Below are 19,877 nucleotides of genomic sequence, written 5' to 3'. Positions count from 1 at the left end.
TTGAAGAATATTACCGGATGGCACAGGTTGTATTTGCACGAAACTAATTAGCAACACATGTCCATGAGTGCTGCCAGGGAGGCACAGAATGAGAAAGTCACCAAAATCACGGACTGCTTCTTGGAGGGGATATATCCTGACCACCAGCTTTATTCAAGCTACAAAACTTGAAGTCTGACCTGAGGCCAAAAAAATCCTGGAACGCCGAAGAAGAAGAAGAATATTTCTTTTTGATGAGTCCCCAGACCTAAAGTGTTTTAAACACACAACAAACACATATAGCCACACCCTTGGTTCCTGACTCCTGTTCCATCACTCACAAGGCCTGTGAGATAGGTATCGTCATTCTGGCGAAAATGTATGACCAGATAATGTCTTATTCAAACGTTCAGACCAAGCTATTGCTGTTGCCACAGAACCCAACAACTCTGTAAAGATTGATTGAGATGGTGTTACTGAGGACCCACAGTTGCATTATTGACGCCTTGTTCTAGGGATGGGGGAGGGAGTCTGTTGAAATTAGACGCTAAAGACCAAAGACCAGCAAACAAGTCCCATCTTGCAGAAGAAATATGAAAAACTGCCAAAGCTGACATGCCGTAGAGACAGTCATGTGGTGTTGAAGTCTAAATACAGTCTGGACGGAGAGACTCTTCTGCAGCGGATACCTTGGCCTCGATGTGCAACATTTGCTGCAATCTTACGATATTCCTTCTAGTTTGTTTAACACAGGTTCCAGCACGTAACCGTGGTTTTCTATGGATACAGCCCGGACCATCTACCAGGGACGTCACCCATAACCGTCGAGTTAAGGAAAGGTGTTCGCCTTTCAAGTTGGAAATGACGCCAACAACGAGAACAGGCAGCGATTCCTTTATCTACTGTCTGTTGCCCTTACGGTAAACTTGTGTAGGACGGTGCGTGCTGACGGAGATCCGCACTGCATGATAGCTGCTCAGGCTCTGGAGAGTTCAAAGAGTCACATGTCACTGTTGTTGTAGGAGAAGGCACAGACTAACTGGATGTCCCCTGGCACCTAGGACAACCATCATGAAATCTTTCTTGAACCAAGCCACATAATAAGTGCCAAGGCATTCAAATGTGATGAATGTCAGGCAGACCAGGAGATTTCTTGGCAGTGCACGCCAAGTATTATCAGCCATCCATGCGATCAGTGGCTGCGACACAGCGCCAAGGCCGTTTGGAACGGGCAAGCGACCTTCAGATACCACAAGAACTGAGGAATCTGGCTACCCCGTTCCTACCAGAGAGCAGACCAAGCAACATCACTAAAGCCGGAGAGGAGATACTTGCTGCGTTATATGATCAGACAGTTGCTCACTTGAGGTACAAGATGTTCTGCACGAAAGTTGCAAGGGGGAGTTCCTGTTTATCATTGCACTGTCGTCCTCCACTCCCGGTTGCAGTCAATTACCACAGTCGTCGTGTATATCTCCAAGTGCAAGGCTGGACATGAACCTCACGATTGTGACTGAAAGACAGCTGGAAGACCCTGTACTGCTGATTTTTCTTCATCCAGCCCCTTCCAAGCTGCTGTCAGTCACGGCGAATCTCAAGAGTGACCCAAAGCGCTATAGTTGTAAAAAGCATGGTTTGGATTGCTCTTTTGCTTGTGGTGAATGCCATGGGCTTGAACTTTCTAACGCTTATGACATGTGTACAGACGAGAATGACATAAACGATTTGAAGGGATACAAGGACCAGGATGTGCATGTTTTGTCAGGCTATAAGAAATGTGGCAAAATATTTTGAGTATCTTGAGCAGAAAAAAATCAAGTTCAGAATTATACACACAGCAATCATAATATGTGTGCATTGCATTATTGTTCACAACAGAAACATCAAACAGTGGTCTTATAGAAAATTGCAAGTCTCCAGGTGTACTTGTGTTTTGTGGAGACACGCCGACAACTTTCATAGATCGTTTCTAACCAACTCCGCTAACTGTTTCACCAACACGTTATGTATGACCCGGCCATTCTGCCTGTCCCTTCAATTCTAATTTAAAAAGAAACTAGAAACTGTACCAATCAAAACATCCTATAAACAACTTACATCAGGACAAAAAGAACTATGTGTATTTGTATTTGCCTTGCACACAGTCACGTCGTATTGTGGAAGCTGTGATTTCGATACATCCTTCACACTTACGACTAAACTGTGTACACAGAGTTGTTTACTTTAACTTGGCAGACAAATATTATTACTACTATCATTTCAACGCGTTCTTGGTTACGAACCCGAAAACACTCATAAAAACATGGATTTTGCGGCCCGTGTTTGGGAAATTCCATGACGTCATCTAATTAATATTAATATTGGTCACGTGTGTAAAACAACGGGACTGTCCGCCATCTTGTGTCACCAGCCTAGCACGTACACTGATGTAACTGAGTGGTTCCAGAAAGATAATAAACCTCACGCCTAACTAAACTAAAGTCTTGTTGTGTTAGTAGTATGAAGTGAAACTACAGCATTCAACACATGGTGTCAGAAAGTAGAGGAATTCTAGGAACACAGTGACAGTGACAGTGACAATGGCTTTCAAACCACCTGCAAATTTCAACTTCAGAGAACCGGCAAACTGGCCGCAGTGGCGTGGCACGTTTCAACGCTTCAGAAGCGCGAGCGAACTCTTTAAAAAAGACGAAGAGGTACAGGTTAGTAGCCTTATCTATAGCATGGGGTCCGATGCAGAAAGGATTTTCGAGCGTTTCGAATTAGCACCCGATGACGCGAAAAACTTTGATGTGGTGCTAGAGAAATATAACCAATACTTTCTACCACAGAAAAATGTCATCCATGAGAGAGCTACGTTCCACAAACGAAATCAGCGGGAAGATGAAAGCATCGAAGAGTATGTGCGCCAGTTATACGAACTCTCGGAAAACTGTGAGTTTGCCGACAAAGAAAATACGATCAGAGACAGACTGGTGTTGGGCATACGTGATCCGGAGGTATCAGAAAAACTGCAACTCGAAAGCACTTTGACATTACCAAAGGCAGTTCAGATCGCTCGTCAGAATGAACTGATCAAATCGCAGATTCAGGAGCAACGAGGCCAAGGAAAAACGTCTGTTGACTCCGTCAGGGGCAGATCTAGATTTCGGAGTGGAAAGTTCCGACAGCATACGAGGGGTGGTCAAAACAGTTTGACAGGTGAACAAAGACATATGAGGGGCAGTCAAAAAGTTTCAAGAGGTCACAGTTTTTCACAGTTTTCTCAGCACAGTGATGGTCAAGAGTGTGGGAAATGTGGCAGAGACCATCCTAAAGATGGACAGTGTCCAGCACGCGGACAGCAATGCAGGCGATGTAAGCGAAAAGGACATTTTGCTCGTATGTGCCGCAGCGTTCGTGAGGTTGAGACAGAACATGAAGAGGATGAGTTTTTTGTGGATTCGGTGATTGCTGACAACTCAAAACCTTGGACGACAGTTCTGAAAATCAAAGACATTGATGTCCAGTTCAAGATCGACACAGGAGCAGATCTGACTATCATCAATGAGAAGACTTTTGATCGTTTCAAGAACAAACCAAAGCTGTCAGCTACACGCGTACAGTTGAGCTCTCCAGGAGGAAGACTGAGTACAAAAGGAGAATTCTTCGCAAAGACAAACTTGAAAGGCCAGACATTCAAGTTCAGAGTGATTGTTGTCAGGAACAGCCTAGGTAACAATCTCCTGAGCAGAAATGCAGCAGAGAAAATGGGTCTTGTCAAACGTCTGGAAGAAATTCATGCTGATGTTTTTGGTAAAACAGGACTTCTGAAGACAGAACCAGTCAAAATCAACATGAAACCTGGAACCCAACCATACTGTGTGACAACTGCACGTCGCGTTCCATTTCCTTTACAGAAGAAGGTGAAGGCAGAGCTTGAGAGAATGCAAGCAGCAGGCATCATAAAAGAAGTGAAAGAGACAACTGATTGGTGTGCGCCCATGGTCCCAGTCGTCAAACCAAATGGGAGTGTGAGAATCTGTGTCGACTTCAAAAGACTGAATGAAGGAGTGAAGCGACCCCACTGCATGCTACCAAATCTTGATGACATTGCACCGAAAATGGTAGGGTCAAAGTTCTTCACGACCCTAGACGCTTCATCTGGATTCTTCCAGATTCCTCTGCAGGAAGACAGCTCTCTTCTCACCACATTCATGACTCCGTTTGGTCGTTTTGCGTTCCAGCGAGTTCCGATGGGCATCTCTCTGGGGCCCGAGTGTTTCCAGACCAAGATGAAGGAGACACTAGAAGGTTTGGAGGGTTGCGACGCCATCATGGATGACACGATCATTTTTGGTCGTACCGAAGAGGAGCATGACAGAAGACTGGATGCAGTTCTCAAGAGGATAGAAGAAAGAGGACTGAAACTGAACAGAGAAAAGTGCAAGTTCAAGAAGACGGAAGTGAAATACTTCGGGCACATCATCAGCGAACACGGAGTTCGTCCAGATCCGGAGAAAGTCAAGGCAATCACAGATATGCAGCCTCCATCATCACTGACAGAACTCAGAACGGTATGTGGTATGTTTAACTACCTCAGCAAGTTTGTCCCTGGACTAGCAACAGATCTGAAGCCCATCACAGACTTAATGAAAGCAGATACAGCGTGGGCTTGGAGAGATGAACAGCAGAAGGCGTTTGAGGCGGTGAAAAAGAAGATTTCATCGACTTCAGCACTGGAGTTCTACCACCAAGACAGGAAGACAGTAGTGAGTGCCGACAGCAGTAGCTACGGAATGGGAGCCACACTTATGCAGTGGAAAGGTGGTCAGCTAGTACCGATTGCGTACGCATCCAGAACACTCACAGACGCAGAAAGACGTTATGCTCAGATTGAGAAAGAATGCTTGGCGTCAACATGGGCTTGCGAAAAATTTGCAAAGTACCTGATTGGCTTGGACAGTTTTGATCTGCTGACTGACCACAAGCCACTCGTTCCTTTGATGACCTCAAAGGATTTGGATCGTGCACCAGTTAGGTGTCAGAGACTCCTCCTGAGACTGATGCGATTCAATGCGAAAGTGCAGCATGTGCCTGGAAAAAACCTCGTCATAGCAGATGCACTTTCAAGAAGTCCGCTGACAGTCACAAAAGAAGACAAAGACTTGAGTGAGGTTGTGTCGGCGTACGTGGATTTTGTGGAAGAGTCTTGGCCCATCGCCGAGAGTCGCCTCGACGTCCTGAGAGCAGCAACGGTCCATGACGCTGAACTTCAGCAAGTGATCCAGTATGTCTGCAATGGTTGGCCTCCGTCGGTGTCAGCTAACTTGCAGGCCTACCAGCAAGTACAGGGAGAACTTTCACTCATCAGGGGCTTACTGGTGTGTGGAAAGAGAGTCGTCATCCCAGTGAGTGAACGTCCAGATCTCCTGAAGAAGCTGCATGAATCTCACCAAGGTCTCCACAAATGTCGTGAGAGAGCACAAATGAGTGTGTGGTGGCCAGGTCTCAGCCGAGATTTGAAGACATTCATTGAAAATTGCAGGGAATGCAGACAACATCGACCAAGCCAGCGGAGTGAGCCACTGAAACCAACAGTGCTTCCAGAGCGGCCCTGGCAACAGCTAGGGATGGACCTTCTCTCATTTGAGGGAAAAGACTACATGGTGGTTGTTGACTATTACTCCAGGTGGCTGGAAATTCTTCGTCTGACCAGTACCACATCAGCAGCAGTTATTGCAAAGCTACGATCGATCTTCATGACACATGGGTTCCCAGAAGTTGTGAAATCTGACAACGGTACCCAGTTCCAGAGCAAGGAATTCAGGGATTTCGCCAAAGAGTTTGACTTTCGTACCAGTACGAGCAGTCCAGTTTTCCCTCAGGCAAATGGGGAAGCTGAAAGCGGTGTGAAGATCGCCAAGAAGATTCTGCGACAGTCATCGCCAGACATAGCTCTGCTCAACTACAGAGCTACACCGCACAGCAGTACAGGTGTCAGTCCGTCACAGGCGCTGATGGGCAGGCAGCTGCGTACGCGACTTCCCGTGCTTCCGGAAGTTTTGGTTCCACGACCAGTCAGCGATGCAGACATCCGGCAAGCAGATCAACAGGCGAAAGACAACTACAAGTTCAGCTATGACAAGAGGCACGGAGCTACACCTCTGTCAAAGCTGGTACCAGGTGATCAAGTGCTGGTCAAGACTGACGCTGAAAGCACTTGGAAGAAGCAAGGAACAGTTGTGGCAGCTGATGCTGACAACCGTACCTACCTGATTAACTCACCCTCTACAGGTGTCCTCCGGCGAAACAGAAAACATCTGCAGCAAATCCCATCGCCGCGTCACGACATCATTCCTGTTTCACCAGAACATTCCTCAGCAGCATCAGATTCAAAGGACATCACTTCATCATCTGATTCCAAGGACATCGGAGATTCCAAGGACATCAACAGGCGTGTCACCAGAGCAGTTGGTGGCTACACAGCTGCTAAGCCTCTCCGTTACAGGGAGGAAGAAGTGTGTGCTGCCATTGTGTGATGGCAGAAAAGCAGAGCAAATTGTGGTGAAATTTGTGTGAAGTGCATTGAGCACTTGGTGGTGAAGTTTAGTTAATTCAAGTTTTATAATGCGATAGAACTTCAGGCGGAAGTGAATCAAAGCTTATGTTTTCTTTCTTTCGTTAATCTATCTTTCTTTCTTTCGTAAAGAAAGCAAGAGCTTTGGTTATGAATGCGTGAAGTTTTCTCTATAATTTCATTTGTTCAAGTTTAGAGTGTTATTGGAATTGAGCGTTAAGTTCTATTTAATGCCAAGATGTATTCCTTTTTAATTTCTTTGCTTTTCAGTAGTAAAGGATGAAAGGAGAACTGGGCAAGCATGTGAATGACAGAGAGAGAAAGCATTATATAGAATGATGATTGGATGAGTATGAGAGGAGAGTGAATCTTAAGAAACTTTCCATAATTTTGCAAAATTTCGTTTTAAGCTTGTTTTTAATTAGATGTTTGTTTGTTTGAAAAACAAAGACTTTGCGGTGAGCTTTAGGGGACCTGAAAACTGGAAAACTGACTTTGTGAAAGTGTTTCTGTCTGAAAAAGAAATTTAAAAATTACATTGACATTATAACAGAGACATTTAAGAATAATGCATTTTTCCTTTTAAGGAGGGAGATGTTTGGGAAATTCCATGACGTCATCTAATTAATATTAATATTGGTCACGTGTGTAAAACAACGGGACTGTCCGCCATCTTGTGTCACCAGCCTAGCACGTACACTGATGTAACTGAGTGGTTCCAGAAAGATAATAAACCTCACGCCTAACTAAACTAAAGTCTTGTTGTGTTAGTAGTATGAAGTGAAACTACAGCATTCAACACAGCCCGCAAAGAGCACACAAGGTTAGATGTTTAGGAGGAGACGCCAGTTTGACCTTGACCTGACCTTCTTTTGAAATGATTACTTATATTTACCTATATCATTATTACTATCATGTGAAAGCATTCTCGATGATAAACCCGAAAACATCCTTCAAAAACATGGATTTCGTGGCCTTTCAAAAATCACAAAAGGTTGGATATGTTCGTGACAAAAGGTAAGCTGGACATGACCTACTTTTGAAACGCTACCTTGCATTTTCTTATATCATTATTACCTATTATTCTATCAAAGCGTTCTTCAAAATAAATCCGAAAACATACTCGAAAAACATGGATTACTTTGCCTACAAAGAGCGAATAAGGCTGGATGTTCGGAAGAAAAGGTAAGCTTGACCTGACCTAGTTTTGAAACGGAGACTTATACGTTCCTAGATCTTTTTTATATTATAGCGGTAACGTAGAGCTATCAAAACAACTTTACAAAGCAAATCTTGCAATTAATCTCTGGTTCCTATGGTTATAGTCGTAGGATAGCTGGATTAATACTGCTGTTCAGTGTCACAATGTCATATGTTGTGTCCGAGAGGTTGAGTCCAGAGTGAGTCCGTAACACATCAGCATCAAGAGAAGAGAAACAAAACAAGAGTTTCCGAACCTCTACAAATGGCGTCGTCAGACAGGAGTGTGTTACTAAAACGGACTCAGAAGTTCCTGGACTCGGAAGAAGTGATGAATTGTGACAACTTTACTCTTCAGTACTGGTGATGACGGACCTTTCCTGCCAGGAGTTGTGTACTCCATGGTGTCTTCGACGATCGGCATATCCTGTCCTGTGATGTCCTGTACATTCCTGCGTTGCTGTTGCTGTAAACTACGTTCCTGCGATGCTGGTAATCTTCGTTCCTGTCCTGGTAGCTGTGTTCCTGTCCTATACAGGAAATTGAATGGCCTTTCCAATGGTAGTCAGAAGTGTTTGGTAAGTGCCCATTCTGGATTTTTTTGCAGATTTTAAAATACGGGGCATTGGTTTTTGTCAGGTCGATTTTAAGGGTGACCTTGTTTGACAGGCTGCCACGGGATGCCTATACAAAGTACCACCGATCGAACAAATGATATGAACAGTAGACATAATTACCTTTTCCAGCATATAAAGTTCAAATAAAATGGATTGTGGTTTAACGCTTTTCTGAACGTGCAAAAATTGTTGCAATAATTTTTTGGCCAAGTTTATTTTGAAGTTTTGGGGGCTTTTTACAGTGATTCGTGAAGGCCGCTTCACTGGTCCATAGGCATATTGGGCGCCCAGGCTCCTAATGTGGACCATTAATTGTGAATTTTTCTGTATTTAATTTTTGCTGAATGTCTATTCGAGCTATTTCATTCTAATTAAGCCCAACGGTTAACATAAGAGAGAAGGACTACCAAACACAAAATGAAACTTCTTCGCAAGAAAACAAGCTAGTTATCGGCATGAAACAACAAGTCGCGTAAGGCGAAAATACAACATTTAGTCAAGTAGCTGTCGAACTCACAGAATGAAACTGAACGCAATGCAACGCAGCAAGATACTCGTAGCATCGTCAGTCCACCGTTCACGGCATAGGCAGTGAAATTGACAAGAAGAGCGGGGTAGCGGTAGTTGCGCTGGGAAGGATAGCACGCTTTTCTGTACCTCTCTTCGTTTTAACTTTCTGAGCGTGTTTTTAATCCAAACATATCATATCTATATGTTTTTGGAATCAGGAACCGACAAGGAATAAGATGAAAGTGTTTTTAAATTGATTTGGAAAATTTAATTTTGATAATAATTTTTATATATTTAATTTTCAGATCTTGTTTTTAATCCGAATATAACATATTTATATGTTTTTGGAATCAGCAAATGTTGGAGAATAAGATAAACGTAAATTTGGATCGTTTTATAAAAAACATTTTTTTTTTTACAATTTTCAGATTTTTAATGACCAAAGTCATTAAGTAATTTTTAAGCCACCACGCTGAAATGCAATACCGAAGTCCGGGCTTCGTCGAACATTACCCGACCAAAATTTCCACCAATTTGGTTGAAAAATGAGGGCGTGACAGTGCCGCCTCAACTTTCACGAAAAGCCGGATATGACGTCATCAAAGACATTTATCAAAAAAAATGAAAAAAACGTCTGAGGATTTCATACCCAGGAACTCTCATGTCAAATTTCATAAAGATCGGTCCAGTAGTTTAGTCTGAATCGCTCTACACACACACACACAGACAGACACACACACACACACACACACGCACATACACCACGACCCTCGTCTCGATTCCCCCCTCTACGTTAAAACATTTAGTCAAAACTTGACTAAATGTAAAAAGTGGTCCATAATTGGAGCCCTTCCCCTGTACCCCACGTGGAGAAGCAGGGCCTTTCCTTTTTTTTGGTGGTGGTCAGATTTGACAGTTGGATTTTTTGTCGATTCGGTGAAAAAAGTGTTGTGGTCTTCATGTCAGTCAATAAAGGTTGAAGGTGATAAGGTTTAGGAGTAAATAGCCCGTGTGCGCGCTCTCTCTCGGCGTGTCTCTCTTTCACTCTCTGTCCGTCTGTCTGTCTGTCCCTCCCTCTGTTCTCTCTCTTTCTTGCTCTCTCTCTCTCTCTCTCTCTCCGAGAGTCTCTATCGCCCCCCTCTGCCCCCCCCCCCCCCCCCCCCCGGCCCCTCTTTCTGTCATTCTCGCCCCCTCTCGCTCTCGCCCTTCCGCACACACGCGCGCGTAAACACTGCACACACACACACACAGAGCCACTCACATACGCACACGCAACAAGTAAATACACCCACACACTTCATTGCACGGAGATATGAAGGTGGGGGGGGGGGAGACAGAGAGTGTGACAGAGAAAGAGACAGTGAGAAAGGTAAAGAGAAAGAGAGAGAGAGAGAGAAAGAGAGCGAGAGAGAGGGGGAGACAGACGGACAGATCGAGAGAGACATAAAGAATGTGTGTGTGTGTGTGTGAGAGAGAGAGAGAGAGAGAGAGAGAGAGAGAGAGAGAGAGCTCTTTATGCCTCATCACAATAACCCGCAAGTGTCACTATCTGCACGCATTCTTCTCGCTCTGACTTTTTGAGAACGTCTGCCTTTTCAATGTTACGTCCGATCTCTTCAAGTGAAAAAAGCAAATAACGCGACCTTGCAGCATTTATACAAGATGACACGCTTAAAGGCACAGTAAGCCTCCCGTAAACCATCACAGATACGGTCAGGCTTTTACACACAGTACAAACACCCTTTCATTTAAACACTCACCGATTGAGAACATCCTAGGAGCCCTCCGTAAAGAGCGAAGAATTTTCAAAGAATTTATTTTTGCGTGGTTTATCTTACCCCTGAGCCATCGTGAACCCGTGTGATCCAGTTTCCCTTTTTCACAATGTAGTCGTCAGTTAGTCATTTGAATGCGACTCGATGTGAGCTTATTTACAATAGCACGTTTTTATGTACAAAACAAACGGCTGTGGTTCACAAGAACTCTAGCGATGGCTTTTGACTGTTGAGAGAAACGGCGATATGCATAAACCGTCGTCTGCTACGACCCTTGCGTGACCCTGCTTCCGGGCTTTTCTTTTTTCAAACTTTCACAACTTCGAATTGTACTGATCTTGTCTTGATGAAAAAAGAATTCTTTTATGATTAAAGAATGTTTGTGTAACAAGCTGTCAATTTATTATTTAGATTTTAAAAGTTAGGTCTAGCGCAAAAACGCACCACGGTCCAAAAACATTTTGATAATCATCGATTCACGGCTATCGCCAGTTTACATCGATAGAATGAGACCCGAAGGGAAGTAACTCATGTTTGACCCTGAGTTCAGGTTGGGTCCAAAAAGTGTTCGAGACAATCTGCAAAATTAATTCTTTAAAAATTGCTCGCTCTTTACGTAGGGCACCAGGATGTTCCCGTTTGGTGAGCGTTCAAATGGAAGGGTGTTTGTACTGTGTGTAAAAGCCTGACAGTATCTATGATGGTTTACGGGAGGCTTACTGTCCGGGCGTGATTTCCGGTATTGAATATTCATAACAGCCGTCCAGCACCAAAACGAGGCGCCATTGTTGTAGAGGACCAAGTCCACGAAAATAAATTCTTTGAACATTTCTCACGCTCGACAGAAAGCAGCCAGGATGTTCCCGTTCGGTGAGCGTTCAAATGGAAGTATGCTTGTACTGTATGTAGACGCTCGGGGAGCTCTGTTATGGTTTATGGGAGGCTTACTGTGCCTTTAACGTGCCTTGCAGTGGCGTGTTGTTTTTTACCAACACACACACATACATACACACACAATCACACGCGCGTGCGCCGCACATGCAAATATACACACACACACACACGCGCGCACTCACTCACACACATTAACATGCACACACACACATACACACGTGTCACACACATACACACATAAACACGCACAAGCACACACATACACAGACACACACACTGACACAGAGCCACTCACATACGCACACGCAAACACACCCAAACACTTCATTGCACGGAAAGAGAGAGAGAGAGGGTGGAGACAGAGAGACGGACATATCGAATGTGTGTGTGAGAGAGAGAGAAAGAGCCGAGAGAGAGAAGAGTAGTGAGGTTGCGGGGAAGACGGCCGACAACTCAGCACGACAAGTGACAGTGACCTTTTTATATTTAGTCAAGTTTTGACTAAATATTTTAACATCGAGGGGGAATCGAAACGAGGGTCGCGGTGTATGTGCGTGTGTGTGTGTGTGTGTGTGTGTGTGTGTGTCTGTGTGTCTGTGTGTGTGTGTGTAGAGCGATTCAGACTAAACTACTGGACCGATCTTTATGAAATTTGACATGAGAGTTCCTGGGTATGAAATCCCCGAACGTTTTTTTCATTTTTTTGATAAATGTCTTTGATGACGTCATATCCGGCTTTTCGTGAAAGTTGAGGCGGCACTGTCACGCCCTCATTTTTCAACCAAATTGGTTGAAATTTTGGTCAAGTAATCTTCGACGAAGCCCGGACTTCGGTATTGCATTTCAGCTTGGTGGCTTAAAAATTAATTAATGACTTTGGTCATTAAAAATCTGAAAATTGTAAAAAAAAATAAAAATTTATAAAACGATCCAAATTTACGTTTATCTTATTCTCCATCATTTGCTGATTCCAAAAACATATAAATATGTTATATTCGGATTAAAAACAAGCTCTGAAAATTAAATATATAAAAATTATTATCAAAATTAAATTGTCCAAATCAATTTAAAAACACTTTCATCTTATTTCTTGTCGGTTCCTGATTCCAAAAACATATAGATATGATATGTTTGGATTAAAAACACGCGGGGGGTTATTCCGTGATTTGTAAAAAATGTAAAAACATTTACAAATCATGTCGAACCTATAACCGCGATTTGTAAAAATGTAAAAATGTAAAAATATCGCATTCCACAAAGTAATGCATGCCTTTTATTATTATTTTTTTTTTTTTTTTTTTTTTTTTTTTTTTCTTTTTTTTTCCGACCTCAGTTGCATGCAAGGCTGCTTCAACCCATCTTTTTTGCCTCTTTCGTCTTTTTTTTTTTTTCTTTTTTTTTTTTCTTTCTTTTTGGGCGGTGAGCATATCCTTCTTCATTGGTCTTTTTTTTTTAATGAAGTTTTAATTTTGTTTTCTTTTACATTACAATTTAACTAATGTCTGCGTGTATGTGCGTGTGTGTGTGTGTGTGTGTGTGTGTGTGCATGTGTGTGTGTGTGTGTTGTTGTTGCTGTTCCCATAATTCTGTTATATAATACATTTTCAGCGGGACAATACATAACAAGTTAATTAATCCAACGCTCGATAGACAAAGGCGAGAATTTACAAATTACCAATTACAGTACCAGTTTTCAGCACAGCATCATACAGCGCATATATAAATAACTTTACATTAACAGCACAATACTACTAGTTATCTATATTCTTATACACAGTTCAATTTTACTAGAAATTTCGAACTCGAGCTTGGTTCTGAAATAAGATCTTCATGTTAGTTTTTGGATTTCCGTACTTAAACTGGCTTATGCACATTTTCGATATCAATATAAGGTGATTAATTATGAAGGTTTTCTCTCTGGGGATATCACGTGTGAAATACCCAAAAAGAGCCTCTTCGCAGCTTAACTTTATATTTTTGCCTGTACATTTAAATATGTACCCTTGACATTCCTGCCATATGGGTTGCACTGCTCTACACTGCCAAAAAAAGTGCTCGATGAAGTCGGTTTCGTTACAATACTGACAAAGATTTGTTTGACGAATTCCCATCTTATGTAGCAAAATATTGGTGGGATATATATTGTGTAAAATTTTCCAATGCAATAGACGAAGACGGGTTTCTGTCGAGCATTCGTTAGCTAATTTCCAGTGTTTATCTTCTAATGTAATATTTAATTTGTTCGACCAAAATCCAGCTGAGCTTGGCTCCTTTATCTCATAATTTAACATCTTTAGGCGAATTTGGCGTGGAGATAATTGTATAAATGGCATATGATCAGAACGGGCCTGACCCGTATCACGCAATAATAGAGCTTTAATGGCAGTCTGTATTGCATTATATTCAAATAGGCGAGACTGTTTATATCCAGTTAGTTCACATATTTCCTCAAAAGAGCACATGTCGTTATCGTTAAAAACATCTTTAACAACGCATATTTTAGCCTTTATCCAGTCATTCATGTATAGCGTTTGCTTCCTGTACCTTATATTTGTATTATTCCATAAGGTTTGATTGCGTACACTTATCTGCTGTTCATTACTGCTTATTTCTTTGATCTTGTGTTTATTGTTTAGCCAGGTGATAAAAGCTTGTTTCCAGAAATATTGCTTTATGGCACCTAGTCCTTTAAAATTTTCTGCACTCACATTTGAGCGCAGACAGCATAAGCGTTCGCCCAGATTTAAAAAGGATGCCAATGGAATCTGTTGCCACTTTGCGTTACTTCCGTCCAGCAGCCTCATAATCCATGAAATTAGAAATGATGTTTGTACATCTTTGACATTAATCATTTTCAGACCTCCAAGATTTGTCTCTTGGCACATTACTTTTCTATTAACTTTTTCATAAGCTCTTTTGTTTGAATATTTTTTCTTCCAGATAAATCGGAATAGAGATGAATTTAGCTTATTGAGGAAGTTTTCTGTGGCACATAGAGATTGCAGTGCGTAAGTAAACTGTGACAACATTAATGTTTTGACTATACAAATTTTCCCCATTATACTTAGGTTTCTTTTCGACCATGTTGCTATTAATGAATTTACTTTATGTAGTTTAGGTTCCCAGTTTTCTTCTATGTTGGAGGCTGGGACAGAGTTGTTGAAATGAATACCTAAGATTTTGATTTGTTTTTTCCAAATAATATTACATGGTCGGTCAGCAGAAAATTTATTTATACCAAGCCACATTGCTTCTGTCTTTTGATCATTCATTGCTAACCCTGAAAATTTTGAAAACTGAGTTATTAGATGTAATACGTTTCTTAGGTCTTTCTCATCTTGTAGGAAGAAACTAATGTCGTCAGCATACACAAGTAGTTTAAGAATTTCACCATGTCTATCAGAATTCCTTGGCAGTTTAATCCCTTTAACATCTTGATCTGCACGGATTTTGATTGCTAACACTTCGAGGGCCAGAACAAAGGCTAATGGTGAAAATGGACATCCTTGTCTTATTCCAGCATCACATGGGAATGGACTCGAGATCCATCCCATGTAATTAATACTACTCTCTGTATTTTTTGTTAAAGTATCCACCCACCTAATAAAATGTTCACCAAATCCGAACTTTTGGAACGCCCAGAGCATATATTCTTTAGATATCGTGTCAAAAGCAGCTCTGTAGTCTAGCGCCATTAAAATACCTGGTTGATTACTGTTATTCATATATTCAATGACGTCATCAATCATTCTAATAACAGTGCTGGAATTTCTTTTTTTAAAAACCCAACTTGATCTTCACTTATTAAGTAATTGACGACTTGATTTAATCTGTTTGCAAGGCATTTCGCTAATAGTTTATAGTCGGTGTTCGTTACAGATATAGGACGCCAGTTATTTAGGTGCTCTCGTTTCAACCCCTTTCCTTTGTGTATCAGTGTGATTGCTGCTCGCTTCTGGGATACAGATAGTTCCCCTTTTTCAAAGGCTGACCAAAAAGAGGATAATAACATTTTGTTTATATTACTCCAAAAGAACTTTATGAAATTGGTTGTTATTCCATCCAATCCTGGAGCAGAATTACTTCGCATTCCCTTAAGTGCAATAAGGAGTTCTTTTTCTGTAATTTCTTGATCAATACTGCCCTTTTGCTCCTCTGATAATTTTGGGATGTCAGTGTTTTTTAAAAATTCGTCCCCAAAAAAGTTATTAAAATTGGTGTTTTTAGTGTATCTGTTAGTAAAGAAGCGGGTTTGTTCCTTTAATATTTCAGACTGACTTGTAATAAATTCATTCTCTGTTATTTCTATTCTATCTAGTATCTTATTTTTTGCGTGAGCTTTCTCTAAGTTTAGGAAATAACGCGTGTTTTTCTCACCCTCCTCAATGAATTTTATCCTAGATCTAATTTGTGCCCCTTTAGCTTCTTGTATTGTAAATAGTTCTAGCTCCTGCTTGATGTGCTCTCGCTTAGTCACCAGTCTGGCGTTACTGGGGTCCAGAGCCAAAAGTCTGTCCGTTTCATTTAACTGCTGTTGTAGAAGGGTGTGTTTGTTTATACTGAGAGTTTTCTTTTCTCTAGAATACGATATACACATCTCTCTTATTTTTATTTTACATATATCCCATCTTATTTGTGCATCTTCATTACTTGATTCTTCTTCATATTTTTTAAGAAATATATTGATGTTGTCAACTAATGCTTTATCGTGCAGTAGGCTATCATTAAACTTCCAGTATGATGGACCACGCAACACGTGCGTTACTTTGTAGGTCAAGATGACCTGTCGGTGATCTGAATGAGCCACTGACTGTATAATACAATCGCTGGCGTGGTCGACCACTCCACTAGAGGCTAAAATGTAATCAAGTCTTCTTGCTATAAAAGGGTTCTTGCGACTCCACGTAAATTCTTTGCAATCTGGGTTAAAGAGTCTCCACATATCATCCAGCTGACAGTCACTCAAAAAGCCTTTTATTATTATTAATATTTGTTGTTTACAGCCTCTACGCTGAGTACTAGTGGTGGGGTTGGTTTTAGATCCACATCCCATTTCGGTGCAATCCCATTTTGCCGCCGTCCCATTTTTTGCCCCATCCCATTTTCGCGACATTTCACAAGCCAAGCGTCATTTTACGACCGTGTCATAACAATAGCGCGACATCCCATTTTGACACCATCCCATTTGGCCGCCATCCCAATTTGATTTATTCTTCTTGTCAAGCCTCACTATACTACTTCTTCTTCTGCGTTCGATGTTGGTGGCCGTGCTAGATCCTCAGACCAGTGGCTGCCAGGAAGTCCGCAGTCTTGCGCAGTTCGTCGGCAGGACCCCAGAGTTTGGCTCCAACACTGGTCTCTTCTTGCCAGAACTTCTGGCGTATTGTCTCTAGATGGGGGCAGTTCTGGAGAATGTGCTCCGGAGTTTGCTCTTCCGAGCCACATTCACAGTGTGCGTCATCCGCAAGGCCCAGTCTCTTGAGGTGTTTCTTCAGTCCACAGTGCCCTGTCCTTAGACGGAAAATGGTGGTTTGGCTTCTCCGGTCTAGTTTGTTGATGGGGTCTTCCTGTGGGTTGTAGTCTCCGTTTCTCTTTTTCCAGTTTTCTTTCTTCTTCCGTTGTAGAAGAGTCTTGGCTTCTTTGTACGAGGTGGAGTTGTGTGGTTGGGGAAGTCTCGCACCTCCTTTTGCCAGCCTGTCCGCTTCTTCATTGCCGGCAATGCCGACATGAGACTATACTACTATACTGCGTTATTTAACTAGGCAGACATTCCGTTTACGCGAAATCCCATTTTTGCCACAATCCAAAATGTCGCGAAATAGGGATGGCGGCGAAATGGGATGACAGCAAAACGGCATAGCGACAAAATGGAATGTGGCGCTAGTGGTATGACACGGTGGTAAAATGACACTTGGCCTGTGAAATGTCGCAAAAATGGGATGGGGGCGAAATGGGCTAACGGCGAAACGGGATTGCACCAAAATGGGATGTGGAGCTAATGGTACATGACATGGTGGTAAAATGACACTTGGCCTGTGAAATGTCGCGAAAATGGGATGGGGGCGAAATGGGCTAACAGCGAAACGAGATTGCGCCAAAAGGGGAAGTGGAGCTAATGGTACATGATATCGTGGTAAAATGACACTTGGCCTGTGAAATGTCGCGAAAATGGGATGGGGGTGAAATGGGATAACGGCGAAATGGGACTAATAGATCCCTTGACTTTGGGGTAGCGTGACTCTGTTACTGCTAGCGAGGAAGTAACTGGGAGGAAGCGACCCAAATTTCCAAGCGATGGGACAAAAAAGTAATTACATTTTTTTTCACTTTGGAGATGAGTTAAATATTGGGCGCATTTACGTGATTTGTAAAACATTTTACAAATCACGGGGGCACACACACACACACACACACAGGCATGCACCCGCGCACACCGTCACACGCGTGCGCGCACGCACACACACACACATACAAAGGTGCTATACACATTCACACAAACACACGCATACACGGCACACAAACACACACTCGTAGTCACGCGCGCGCGCGCACATGCACTCACGTTATCTGTGTGTGTGTGTGTGTGTGTGTGTGTGTGTGTGTGTGTGTGTGTTTGACGATGTATGTGTGTTCGTATATACATATATGTATGTACACTACTCAAAAGAATTCAAGGGCCAGTGTCATTTTTGACATGGTTTGAAAAATAAAGTGCAGACTGAACAAAATGTTTTTTTGCCAAATAAGCAACAAACAGTGTTACGCAATGTTCAAGACAACGTGTTTCTGAAAAGGGTTCAGATGAGCGTTTATTCAAAGTGCTACACGGGGCCACAAAAGAAACGCAAAATTTACGTGAAAATGCCAACTTTTCAAACGCGTCTAGCTGACGCAGCACACCTGCGCAGACTGAAAACTGCAATGCACGTGAAAGCCGTAGCTTTTGTGAGCAGACGTCAACCAGTTTTTCAGACCAACGGGTATTTAAGGCCACGTTTCTTGAGCATTTTTAACCATGCCCCCAAGACGCCGACTGAGTGATGCTGCCAGAGGGATGGCCGTGGCCTGGCTCCAGGAAGGCGTAGCAGTGCGGGAGGTTGGCAGGCGACTGCAAGTGACACATTCTGTCATACAGAGGCTGAGAGATCGCTTCAACAACACCGGAAGTGTGCAAGAACCAAGGGGGGCTGCGCGCACACGAATGACGACATGGAGAGAAGACCGCTACGTCATCGTGTCAGCCCTGCGTAACAGAACCGCCACTGCAAACACGCTCAGGGGGCAAGTGCGAACAGCCACCAACATCCTGGTCAGTGACCAAACTGTTCGTCTGCACGAGGTGAACATGCGATCAAGGCGGCGAGCGGTACGACCTCCACTCACTAGGGCTCATCGTGCAGCTCGTCTGGCCTGGACCCGGCGTCATATCTGGCCTGGACAAGGCAGCAGTGGTCCAGGGAGCTCTTCTCCGACGAGTCTCGCTACACGCTGTCCTTCAACGACGGCCGAATTCGCGTCTGGAGACGTCCTAGAGAGCGCTTCAGCAACGCTACCGTTCTGGAGCACAACAGACATGGTGGCGGCTCCCTGCTGGTGTGGGGTGGATTCAGTCTTCACCACAGGACACCCCTACACCGTGTCCAAGGCAACCTGACTGGCATCGCGTACAGGGATGACATTCTGCGTCCCATAGCCACACCAGTCCTTCAGGCCATCGAACCAGGTGCCACACTGCAAGACGACAACGCGCCTGCACATGGAGCTCGGGTCGTCAATAACTTTCTGCAGCAGCAGCAAGTTATCAGGATGGACTGGCCCTCCCGTTCGCCCGATCTGAACCCAATCGAGCACCTTTGGGATGTCCTGGGGCGACTGATTCGAGCGAATCATTCTCCTCCACCAAACCTCAACGTCCTGTTCCACATTCTGCAGCAGGAGTGGCAGGCGATCCCTCAGAACACTCTTCAGACATTAGTCAGGTCCATGCGTCAGCGTTGCCTCGACTGCATCAATGCCAATGGAGGTCACACTCGTTATTGACTCTTGTGATTCCAATTGCTCTCTGTTCTGAATTTTGAAAATGGGGGTATTCAAATGAAATTTTCTCGATGAATAATTCGTGTTGGTTAATGAAATTGTAACCGATCGAACAACAAGTGAATAAATTAAACTTCTGATCTATGTTTTCTGTTGTTTGTCTTAATTGCTTTGAATGGGGAATGACCAACTGAGTGGCCCTTGAATTCTTTTGAGTAGTGTATGTATGTATGTATGTATGTATGTATGTATGTATGTATGTGTGTACAGTCTGTGTCTATGTGTACGTGCGCGCGCGCACGTGTG

This window comes from Littorina saxatilis, linkage group LG13 (genome assembly GCF_037325665.1).
Source record: "Littorina saxatilis isolate snail1 linkage group LG13, US_GU_Lsax_2.0, whole genome shotgun sequence".
NCBI classification, from domain to species: Eukaryota; Metazoa; Mollusca; class Gastropoda; order Littorinimorpha; family Littorinidae; genus Littorina; species Littorina saxatilis.
The sequence above is the reverse complement of the archived record's forward strand: the minus strand, read 5'-3'. Positions refer to the sequence as shown.